Consider the following 13,512-nt stretch of genomic DNA (forward strand, 5'->3'; position numbering starts at 1 on the left):
ACCTTCCACTTATCAGGATTAAAGGCACATCACCGTCCACTTATCAGGGTTAAAGGCACATCACCTTCCACTTATCAGGGTTAAAGACACATCACCTTCCACTTATCAGGGTTAAAGACACATCACCGTCCAATTATCAGGGTTAAAGACACATCACCGTCCACTTATCAGGGTTAAAGGCACATCACCGTCCACTTATCAGGGTTAAAGGCACATCACCTTCCACTTATCAGGGTTAAAGGCACATCACCGTCCACTTATCAGGGTTACAGATTCTTCAACGTCCACTTATCAGGGTTAAAGACACATCACCTTCCACTTATCAGGGTTAAAGGCACATCACCGTCCACTTATCAGGGTTAAAGATTCTTCAACGTCCACTTATCAGGGTTAAAGGCACATCACCGTCCACTTATCAGGGTTAAAGGCACATCACCGTCCACTTATCAGGGTTAAAGGCACATCACCTTCCACTTATCAGGGTTAAAGACACATCACCTTCCACTTATCAGGGTTAAAGATACATCACCGTCCACTTATCAGGGTTAAAGGCACATCACCGTCCACTTATCAGGGTTAAAGACACATCACCGTCCACTTATCATGGTTAAAGATACATTACCGTCCACATATCAGGGGTAAAGATACCTCACCGTCCACTTAACTGGGTTAAAGATACCTCGCCGTCCACTTATCAGGGTTAAAGGCACATCACCTTCCACTTATCAGGGTTAAAGGCACATCACCTTCCACTTATCAGGGTTAAAGACACATCACTGTCCACTTATCAGCGTTAAAGATTCTTCAACGTCCACTTATCAGTGTTAAAGGCACATCACCGTCCACTTATCAGGGTTAAAGACACATGACCTTCCACTTATCAGGGTTAAAGGCACATCACCTTCCACTTATCAGGGTTAAAGGCACATCACCTTCCACTTATCAGGGTTAAAGGCACATCACCGTCCACTTATCAGGGTTAAAGACACATGACCTTCCACTTATCAGGGTTAAAGAAACATCACCTTCCACTTATCAGGGTTAAAGATTCTTCAACGTCCACTTATCAGGGTTAAAGGCACATCACCGTCCACTTATCAGGGTTAAAGACACATCACCTTCCACTTATCAGGGTTAAAGGCACATCACCGTCCACTTATCAGGGTTAAAGATTCTTCAACGTCCACTTATCAGGGTTAAAGATACATCAACGTCCACTTATCAGGGTTAAAGACACATCACCTTCCACTTATCAGGGTTAAAGGCACATCACCTTCCACTTATCAGGGTTAAAGGCACATCACCATCCACTTATCAGGGTTAAAGACACATCACCGTCCACTTATCAGGGTTAAAGATTCTTCAACGTCCACTTATCAGGGTTAAAGATTCTTCAACGTCCACTTATCAGGGTTAAAGATACATCACCATCCACTTATCAGGGTTAAAGGCACATCACCTTCCACTTATCAGGGTTAAAGGCACATCACCATCCACTTATCAGGGTTAAAGGCACATCACCTTCCACTTATCAGGGTTAAAGGTACATCACCTTCCACATATCAGGGTTAAAGGTACATCAACGTCCACTTATCAGGGTTAAAGATACATCACCTTCCACTTATCAGGGTTAAAGGCACATCACCTTCCACTTATCAGGGTTAAAGGCACATCACCGTCCACTTATCAGGGTTAAAGATACATCACCTTCCACTTATCAGGGTTAAAGGCACATCACCGTCCACTTATCAGGGTTAAAGGCACATCACCTTCCACTTATCAGGGTTAAAGATACATCACCTTCCACTTATCAGGGTAAAGGCACATCACCTTCCACTTATCAGGGTTAAAGGCACATCACCTTCCACTTATCAGGGTTAAAGGCACATCACCATCCACCTATCAGGGTTAAAGGCACATCACCATCCACCTATCAGGGTTAAAGGCACATCACCTTCCACTTATCAGGGTTAAAGGCACATCACCTTCCACTTATCAGGGTTAAAGGCACATCACCTTCCACTTATCAGGGTTAAAGGCACATCACCATCCACATTTCAGGGGTAAAGACACATTACCATCCACTTATCAGGGTTAAAGACACATCACCATCCACTTATCAGGGTTAAAGACACATCACCATCCACTTATCAGGGTTAAAGACACATCACCGTCCACTTATCAGGGTTAAAGGCACATCACCGTCCACTTATCAGGGTTAAAGGCACATCACCATCCACTTATCAGGGTTAAAGACACATCAACGTCCACTTATCAGGGTTAAAGGCACATCACCGTCCACTTATCAGGGTTAAAGACACATCACCGTCCACTTATCAGGGTTAAAGGCGCATCACCGTCCACTTATCAGGGTTAAAGGTACATCACCGTCCACTTATCAGGGTTAAAGGCACATCACCGTCCACTTATCAGGGTTAAAGACACATCACCGTCCACTTATCAGGGTTAAAGACACATCACCGTCCACTTATCAGGGTTAAAGATTCTTCAACGTCCACTTATCAGGATTAAAGACACATCAACGTCCACTTATCAGGGTTAAAGGCACATCACCGTCCACTTATCAGGGTTAAAGGCACATCACCGTCCACTTATCAGGATTAAAGATTCTTCAACGTCCACTTATCAGGGTTAAAGGCACATCACCGTCCACTTATCAGGGTTAAAGGCACATCACCGTCCACTTATCAGGGTTAAAGACACATCACCGTCCACTTATCAGGGTTAAAGGCGCATCACCGTCCACTTATCAGGGTTAAAGGCACATCACCGTCCACTTATCAGGGTTAAAGACACAGCACCTTCCACTTATCAGGGTTAAAGGCACATCACCGTCCACTTATCAGGGTTAAAGACGCATCTCCTTCCACATATCAGGGTTAAAGGTACATCACCGTCCACTTATCAGGGTTAAAGGCACATCACCGTCCACTTATCAGGGTTAAAGACACATCACCGTCCACTTATCAGGGTTAAAGACACATCACCGTCCACTTATCAGGGTTAAAGGCGCATCACCGCCCACTTATCAGGGTTAAAGGTACATCACCGTCCACTTATCAGGGTTAAAGGCGCATCACCGTCCACTTATCAGGGTTAAAGGTACATCACCGTCCACTTATCAGGGTTAACGGCACATCACCGTCCACTTATCAGGGTTAAAGACACAGCACCTTCCACTTATCAGGGTTAAAGGCACATCACCGTCCACTTATCAGGGTTAAAGACGCATCACCTTCCACATATCAGGGTTAAAGGTACATCACCGTCCACTTATCAGGGTTAAAGGCACATCACCGTCCACTTATCAGGGTTAAAGGTACATCACCGTCCACTTATCAGGGTTAAAGGCACATCACCATCCACTTATCAGGGTTAAAGATACATCACCGTCCACTTATCAGGGTTAAAGGCACATCACCTTCCACTTATCAGGGTTAAAGACGCATCACCTTCCACTTATCAGGGTTAAAGGCACATCACCATCCACTTATCAGGGTTAAAGGCACATCACCTTCCACTTATCAGGGTTAAAGGCACATCACCTTCCACTTATCAGGGTTAAAGGCACATCACCGTCCACTTATCAGGGTTAAAGGCACAGCACCTTCCACTTATCAGGGTTAAAGGCACATCACAGTCCACTTATCAGGGTTAAAGGCACATCACCGTCCACTTATCAGGGTTAAAGGCACATCACCGTCCACTTATCAGGGTTAAAGGCACATCACCTTCCACTTATCAGGGTTAAAGGCACATCACCGTCCACTTATCAGAGTTAAAGGCACATCACCGTCCACTTATCAGGGTTAAAGGCACAGCACCTTCCACTTATCAGGGTTAAAGGCACATCACCGTCCACTTATCAGGGTTAAAGACGCATCACCTTCCACTTATCAGGGCTAAAGGCACAGCACCTTCCACTTATCAGGGTTAAAGGCACAGCACCTTCCACTTATCAGGGTTAAAGACACATCACCTTCCACTTATCAGGGTTAAAGGCACAGCACCTTCCACTTATCAGGGTTAAAGACACATCACCTTCCACTTATCAGGGTTAAAGGTACGTCACCGTCCACTTATCAGGGTTAAAGATACATCACCGTCCACTTATCAGGGTTAAAGGCACATCACCTTCCACTTATCAGGGTTAAAGACGCATCACCGTCCACTTATCAGGGTTAAAGACACATCACCTTCCACTTATCAGGGTTAAAGACACATCACCTTCCACTTATCAGGGTTAAAGACACATCACCATCCACTTATCAGGGTTAAAGGCACATCACCTTCCACTTATCAGGGTTAAAGGCACATCACCTTCCACTTATCAGGGTTAAAGGCACATCACCTTCCACTTATCAGGGTTAAAGGCACATCACCTTCCACTTATCAGGGTTAAAGGTACGTCACCGTCCACTTATCAGGGTTAAAGATATATCAACGTCCACTTATCAGGGTTAAAGGCACATTACCGTCCACTTATCAGGGTTAAAGACGCATCACCTTCCACTTATCAGGGTTAAAGGCACATCACCTTCCACTTATCAGGGTTAAAGGCACATAACCTTCCACTTATCAGGGTTAAAGGCACATCACCTTCCACTTATCAGGGTTAAAGGCACATCACCGTCCACTTATCAGGGTTAAAGGCACATCACCATCCACTTATCAGGGTTAAAGGCACAGCACCTTCCACTTATCAGGGTTAAAGGTACGTCACCGTCCACTTATCAGGGTTAATGATATATCAACGTCCACTTATCAGGGTTAAAGGCACATTACCGTCCACTTATCAGGGTTAAAGACACATCACCTTCCACTTATCAGGGTTAAAGACGCATCACCTTCCACTTATCAGGGTTAAAGGCACATCACCTTCCACTTATCAGGGTTAAAGGCACATCACCGTCCACTTATCAGGGTTAAAGGCACATCACCATCCACTTATCAGGGTTAAAGGCACATCACCTTCCACTTATCAGGGTTAAAGGCACATCACCTTCCACTTATCAGGGTTAAAGACACATCACCGTCCACTTATCAGGGTTAAAGGCACATCACCTTCAACTTATCAGGGTTAAAGGTACATCACCTTCCACTTATCAGAGTTAAAGATACATCACCGTCCACTTATCAGGGTTAAAGATACATCACCATCCACTTATCAGGGTTAAAGGCACATCACCGTCAACTTATCAGGGTTAAAGACGCATCACCTTCCACATATCAGGGTTAAAGGTACATCACCGTCCACTTATCAGGGTTAAAGATACATCAACGTCCACTTATCAGGGTTAAAGGCACATCACCGTCCACTTATCAGGGTTAAAGGCACATCACCGTCCACTTATCAGGGTTAAAGGCACATCACCGTCCACTTATCAGGGTTAAAGGCACATCACCTTCAACTTCTCAGGGTTAAAGGTACATCACCTTCCACTTATCAGGGTTAAAGGCACATCACCGTCCACTTATCTGCCCATCTGACTAATCCTCTAACTAACCTAAGAATTTTTTCCTTTTTTCTAACCACAAAGTCAACATTTGTGCTATCCTTAAGCTTACTAATAATCCAGCACTGGCCCCCTGCACCCTCTCATCCCCCACCCTAAATGAACACACACACACACACACACATCTATATGATTTCACACACACAAACATCTATATAATTTACGAATAACATAAGCGATATGGGACACAGCACTGATCACTGTGTAATGTCACTGGGCACCAGCCTTCAATGACACAATTGGTCTCCTATCAACATTCTCTTCCTCTTCTGACTGCACCAACTTTGAAGCCAATTTGCTAAATTAGTCTGAATGCTATTTGCTTTTACCATCATTGTCAATCTCCATCTGGGAACTTGACAAAGGCATTGCTGAAATTCATATAAGCAACATCAATTGCCTGACACTCAGCTGCAGACCTGATCACCTCCTTGAAAATCTCCAAACGATTTGTGAGGCTTGAGGCACGACCCCCCCATCCCCCTCCCTGGGCAAAGCATGCTGGCTAGCCATGATCAAACCTTGCCTTACTAAATGAAGAATTAATTTTCTCCTTCAGCCTTTTCTCCAATAGTTTCCCTAACGCTGATGTGACACTCACTGGTCTGTTATTCCTGGTCTATCTCAACCACCCACCCTTCTTCAAAATTGGAAACAAATTCCTGATGAAAGGCTTTTGCCCAAAACGTTGATTTTCCTGCTCCTTGGATGCTGTCTGACCAGCTGTGCTTTTCCAGCATCCTGAAACACATCAGCTGCCCTGCAGTGCTCTGGCACCTCCACAGTAACTGGAGAGGAATTACAGATTTGGGTCAGAATCCCTCATCTCTTCTGCTCAGAACCTGGCCACTTTTGCTCGTATCAGGTCCAATGGAGACTGAGACCAAGATTATTTTTGCATTTTGCCTTCCGAATGTTAAGATTAGATTCCCTACAGTGTGGAATCTGGCCCTTCGGCTCAACAAGTCCACACCAACCCTCCAAAGAGTAACCCACCCAGATCCATTTCCCTCTGACTAATGCACCAACACTATGGACAGTATAGCATGGCCAATTCACCCAATCTGCACATCTTTGGACTGTGGGAGGAAACCGGAGCACCCGGAGGAAACCCACGCAGACACGGGGAGAATGTGCAAACTCCACACAGACAGTCACCCGAGGTTGGAATCGAACCTGAGACCCTGGTGTTGTGAGGCAGCAGTGCTAACCACTGAGCCACCATGCCGCCATTCCCATTCTTACTGAAGTGGGGCACAACGTGTTCCCTGAGCCCTGGTTTCTGAGTCCCAATTTTTGGAACTGCAATCAACCCACAGTAAAGCTCTGAGTCTGTCAGGGTTAATGAAGTGGCTCGTGTGAGCAATCAGATTCTGTCTGTACCCTCAGTGTGAACAAATCCCTGGAACAATCCTGAATGTGTTGCTTCCAATCACCTTCCATCTCAGTCAGGCGCAGTGCTCCAACACAATCATTTCCCCCGACAGCTTGAGGCTTTACTTCCTGTCGTGCCCTGTATTAAAAAAAAGCTAAGCTCAGCTCTTAATCAATAACATGTGTTAGATCCTGTAAATAATGTAAGAAATTCATTCAAATCACAAAATAATGTCAATAAGAAACACCTACATTGGACAAACAGGCAGAAAACTAGTCACCAGGATACATGAACATCAACTAGCCACAAAATGACATGACCCTCTCTCACTAGTATCCTCACATACGGATGAGAAAGGGACACCACTTCGACTGGGACAACACATCCATCCTAGGACAAGCCAAACAAAGACACGCACAAGAATTCCTAGAAGCATGGCATTCCAACCGGAACTCCATCAACAAACACATCGAGTTAGACCCCATCTACCACCCCCTGAGAACAGGACAGGAAGTGACTTCACCACAGGAAATAACATCACCAGCCCAAAGAAACACAAACATATAAATAGAAAGCAGGAATTTTCAGCATTGCTTTGCCTGAGGCCCACTGAAGATGTTACCTAGTAGGGTAACAAAATGTCTGGAAATGAACCTTCCAACTCAGTGAGCAAACCTGCACCCAGAAGCTTACTGAGTGCTTCATATTTAAGGAGTTAAGAACAAGATTAAACATCATGCAACATTTGCGAATTTCTTGACTTACGACGTTATAATTGAGGGGAGGTTAGTTATATAGTCACTAAAGATAGTTAGGCCTAAGACCCAATCTTGAGGAACTCCTGCAGTGAAGTCCTGAAGTTTAGATGGCTGGTCAACAACCACATCAATTTCTGTGGGACTGGAGTTACATGTAGTCCAGACCAGGAAAGGACAGCAATTTTCTTTCCCTGCAGGGCTTAGGTGAACCGGATGGGTTTTTACAACAACTGAAAATAGTTTCATGGTCATCATTACAGTTATAATTTCATACATTGATACAACTGAAGTTTTATAATGATAGGGTTTGACCCAGATAGATTCATAGAGTCATAGAGATGTATAGTACAGAAACAGACCCTTCAGTCCACCTCATCCATGCTGACCAGATATCCCAACCCAATCTAGTCCCACCTGCCAGCACCCGACCCATATCCCTCCAAACCCTTCCTATTCATATACCCATCCAAATGCCTCTTAAATGTTACAGCTGTACGAACCTCCACCACTTCCTTTGACAGTGCTTGAAAACGTTGCCCCTTAGGTCTCTTTTATATCTTTCCCCTCTCGCTCTAAACCTATGCCCTCTAGTTCTGGACTCCCCCACCCCAGGGAAAAGACTTTGTCTATTTATCCTATCCATGCTCCTCATGATTTTGTAAACCTCTATAAGGTCACCCCTCAGCCTCCGACGCTCCAAGGAAAACAGCCCCAGCCTGTTCAGCCTCTCCCTGTAGCTCAGATCCTCCAACCCTGGCCACATCCTTGTGAATCTTTTCTGAACCCTTTCAAGTTTCACAACATCTTTCCGATAGGAACGAGACCAGAATTGCACGCAATATTCCAATAGTGGCCTAACCAATGTCCTGTACAGCCGCAACATGACCTCCCAACTCCTGTACTCAATACTCTGACCAATAAAGGAAAGCATACCAAACGCCTTCTTCACTATCCTATCTACCTGCGACTTCACTTTCAAGGAGCTATGAACCTGCACTCCAAGGTCTCTTTGTTCAACAACACTCCCGAGGACTTTACCATTAAGTGTATAAGTCCTGCTAAGATTTGCTTTCCCAAAATGCAGCACCTCGCATTTATCTGAATTAAACTCCATCTGCCACTTCTCAGCCCATTGGCCCATTTGGTCCAGATCCTGTTGTAATTTGAGGTAACTTTCTTTGCTGTCCACTACACCTCCAATTTTGGTGTCATCTGCAAACTTACTAACTATAACTCTTTTGCTCACATCCAAATCATTTATATAAGTGATGAAAAGTAGTGAACCCAGCTCCGATCCTTGTGGCACTCCACTGGTCACAGGCCTCCAGTCTGAAAAGCAACCCTCCACCACCACCCTCTGTCTTCTACCTTTGAGCCAGTTCTGTATCCAAATGGCTAGTTCTCCCTGTATTCCAAGAGATATAACCTTGCTTTCCAGTCTCCCATGGGGAACCTTGTCAAACACCTTACTGAAATCCATATAGATCACATCTACTGCTCTGCCCTCATCAATCCTCTTTGTTACTTTTTCAAAAAACTCAGTCAAGTTTGTGAGACATGATTTCCCACGCACAAAGCCATGTTGACTATCCCTAATCCATGACAATAATTCAAAAGTATCTGAATATGAGTCAATTCGATGGCTGGTTTCCTGGCTGATTTAGAAGTCAACATGATATTTCTCTTCCAATGACAAAATACAGCTTTTCAGTTTTATGATTGAGTGTAATATTAATTTGTTTCTATGTGGTTTCTTGAAAACGGGAATGCAGGCAGACTAAATGAGGACTGTTAACTACATTAACCTGAATTTATTGTGAACAATTGTGAGACTGCCCAGATCAATTCTGATCGAAATGGGTTAGGGTACTTGCTCAGTGGCAATTTTGAAGGCACTATGGATGAGCAGAGGGAATTGTTTTCCCGTGCAAAGGCAGATATTAAGTAGAAAGGTAGAAAAATAATTTGCACGTGAGTTGTGTGTCTGTGTGTGTGTGTATGTATGTGCCCACTCACACATGTGGTAAAATCCCTAAGACATTCTTCGATATGAGTGTTTTATTAACAATTCTTTCTTTTACTTAGTCTTAAAGGAGTTTGAAATATGTTTATTTGGAAAATTTGGATTGGAAAATGAAAGATTGAGGGAACACATTTTGCCCCACCTCAGTAAGCCCTGAGAAGGAAAAATGCAAAAAGCAAAAAGAATCCTGACTCTGCCTTGAGCAGATTTATATCTGATGTGAGTAGGTAATATAGGAATGGCGAGCATAAACGTATGCACATCCTGAGGTCCAGAGGAATTGTAACCAGGGAGATGAGTGAAGTAATTACAGGGACAATGACCCAAACCTTGAATTCCTCTCCAGCCCCAGGAGAGGTGCTAGGGGACTGGAGGACAGCTGATGTATTTCCACATTTCAGGAAGGGCAATAGAGATAGACCAGGAATAACAGACCAGTGAGGGTCACATCAATGTTAGAGAAACTGTTGGAGACAATTCCAGAGCACAGAACTAATTTCCATTTAGAGAGACAAAGTTGGATCAGGAATAGTCAGCACGGCTTTATCGGCGGGGCAGCGTGTCTAACAAACCTTGTGGAGCTTTTCAAAGAGGTAACCACTTCTGTAGATGAGGGCAGGACAATTGATGTAGTTCATAAGGATTTCTGCAAAGTATTCGGCAAGGTCCCACATGGGAGATTGATAACAAAGTTAAAAGCACAATGCATCCAGAGTAACTTGGTAAGTTGGCAGAGTCAGAGAGACGGACGGTGTTGATCAAAGACTGTTCGTGTCATTGGAGGTAGTTGACCAGTGGTGTACCAGAGGGATCAGTGTTGCATCCCTTACTGTTTGTGATATTCATAAATTGTACTGAGGTGTATGTGTGTGCATGTGCTGGAGTTGGGGGCGGTGTGATGGGGAGGAGAGGTGCAGGAGGAGGGGGAGTGGGGGGGGTGTGTGGATGTGTAACAGGTGAGGAAGGGTGTGTTCGCTGATAATAAGTACGTTTTCAGATGACACAAAGATTTGCCAGGCAGTTGATAGTGAGGAAAAATATCTTAGTTTACACCAGGTACAGATGGATTGGCCAGATGGTCAGATCAGTGACAGATAAAGTTAAAACCAAAATGCTGGAAAATCTCAGCAGGTCTGGCAGCATCTGTAAGGAGAGAAAAGAGCTGATGTTTCGAGGCTAACTGACCCTTTGTCAAAGCTAAATTTAACTCTGATAAATGTGAAGTGATCCACTTTATCATAAGTAGCAAGACAAGTAACACTCAATGCTGTGGCGTTGATGACTGAGTGGTCTTATCATTTGAGCATAATGACCTCCTCATTCCTGAAGAAGGGCTTATGGCCGAAACGTCGATTCTCCTGTTCCTTTGATGCTGCCTGACCTGCTGCGCTTTTCCAGCAACACATTTTTAAGCTCTGATCTCCAGCATCTGCAGTCCTCACTTTCTCCTCATTTGAGCATAATCCCTGGGACCCTTGGAATGATCCACAGAACCAGGTTCAAATCCTGCCATGGAAGATAGTGGAACTTTAATTCGATAGCTATCTCAAATTTGGAGTTGAATTGTCACTTGCCAAAACTCCTCCCATTCACTAATGTCCTTTAGGGATGGAAATCTGCCATCCTCACCTGGTCTGGCCTATCTGTGACTCCAGAATCACAGTGATGTAGTTGATACTGAATGTACTCTGGCTAATTAGAATGCATAGGATGACCTGGTCAGTGACAGCCACATCCTGGGAATGAATTTTAAAAAGAAAATGATAGGACACAAAGATTTTGAGGTGATTGTCCACAAATCCCGATGACAGCCGGATGGGTTAATAAGGCCGAGGGGATGATTGCCTTTACCAGTCGAGGCATTGATTACGAAGGCAGGGAAGTCCTGTTGGAGCTGTACAGGGCTTTGGTTAGCCAGGTTTTGTAGGATTGTCTGTATTTCTGGTCATTGTGATTGTATTGGAGAGAGTGCAAAGGAGATTCACACGGATGTTGCTCCAGGTGGAACTGTGAAAAGAGAAGCTGGATAAGGTTGGGTTGCTTTCTTTAGAGCACGGATTGGCGTATTGAAGATTAGGAGGAGCATGGACAGGATCGACACAAAGCAGATGTTTCCCTAAGTCGAAGGGTGGTATAATTTTAAGCTGAAAGGTCAGGGGTTTAGAGGAAGTAGGACAGTGAGAGAATGGTCAGAGTCTGCAGTGCACTGCCTCGGGGGGTAATTGAGGTGAGAATCCTCAACACCTTTAAAACATATTTGGATAAGCAAATGTATTTAAAATGTCATAACATTCACAACTATTCACCCAGTGCTGGAAAGTGGGCCTGGTGGAGCTTTAGTATAATTTTGGAGATACAAACTCGATTCAGTGATGAACCTCTTCTGTCCAGCGTGATGCTCGAATGCTATGATTTTGCAGTTACTGTTCCGAATTAATTGTCTTTCACGTCTTTGTTTTGAGAAAATATTACCTAGCGTAAGTTGCAATTGTTGTTGTGGTTGGTATCAGCTTCAGATTCTCTATTAGAGTGCTCATTCACAGAGAGCTTTTCACAAATGAGTTGTAAAACTGAATTAATAAGGAAAGGAGTGTTCAGTAGAACACTCTCTAACATGAGGTATTGAAGGACTAAATAGCCTCAGCAACATGAAGGTCATCACTGAAAAAAACACAAAAGATATTGTTGACAAGTTGTGAAATACTGTAAATCTTGCTGTTTGAAAACAAGTTACAATTAACATTTTAGACCTAATAGGATCAAATTAATTCAGTCTTTCGGGAATTCAAAAATAGACTTAAATCTCAATGATATCACATCATTTAAATAAACCTATTGTCATTATCAGTTTTCTTCAAATTGATATTGCAAGTGTCATCGCAGTTTCCCAGTGGAGATACCACTCAATATAAAATAATGTTTCACAAAATGTATCTTCTCCAATCCGAACAAATTGCCAGCAGCAGGAAGGGAGGGTTGGTATCATAAACAACAAAATGTATCTTACAAGGGAAATGATCAAACAAATATACTACACCATTGTTGGTGTTGCTGGTAAGTCTTGTAACAAATTACATAAATCTTACATATTTCCACTCTACAACTGACAATTATTTTATTTCCATTGAGCACGGCAAGTCCCAATGCCAGACGATAGTGTCCTCACTGATTGTATTGAAGATAAACAGTTGGTCAGTTAGGAGCCTGCTCAGTAATATTTAGCATTGCCTTTTTCTCTACACTGTGCAGAATGGCTTCGCTCTGAGGCCACACTGATGGAGTTTAGCTGAGCACAGGCTCTTGCCAGTCTAGAAAGGATTTAGAAAGACCACTCTTTCTCTGAGGTAGTTCAAAGCCTGTTATCCATCAGATTTGTAACAACCCACCTGTCAGTGAATAGGTCAGGCAGCATCTAGGGAAGAAGGAGAATCGATGTTTCGGGCATAAGCCCTTCTTCAGGAAACGTCGATTCTCCTGCTCCTTTGATGCTGCCTGACCTGCTGCGCTTTTCCAGCAACACATTTTTAAGCTCTGATCCCCAGCATCTGCAGTCCTCACTTTCTCCTGTCAGTGAAAGCTGGTGTTTCCCATTCCTTGATGGAAAGGGATTGTGTTGGTGGATCTTGCTCAGGCAGCTCGCTCCAAATGGGAGCCCAGATACAACAGGGCAATGGGTGGGTTCAGCAGGTCATTACTGAGTGATAATTAAGAGTCAGACAAATGGCATATGTTTTCATTAGTCAGTGGATGTGTGGGGGCATGAAATTCATGGGGACAGATCATTGAGTTAATATGGATATCTATTGTGTGATATCAATG

The sequence above is a fragment of the Chiloscyllium plagiosum genome, unplaced genomic scaffold (genome assembly GCF_037043375.1).
Source record: "Chiloscyllium plagiosum isolate Xiang-an unplaced genomic scaffold, Cpla_swu_hap1 HiC_scaffold_30, whole genome shotgun sequence".
Lineage (NCBI taxonomy): Eukaryota > Metazoa > Chordata > Chondrichthyes > Orectolobiformes > Hemiscylliidae > Chiloscyllium > Chiloscyllium plagiosum.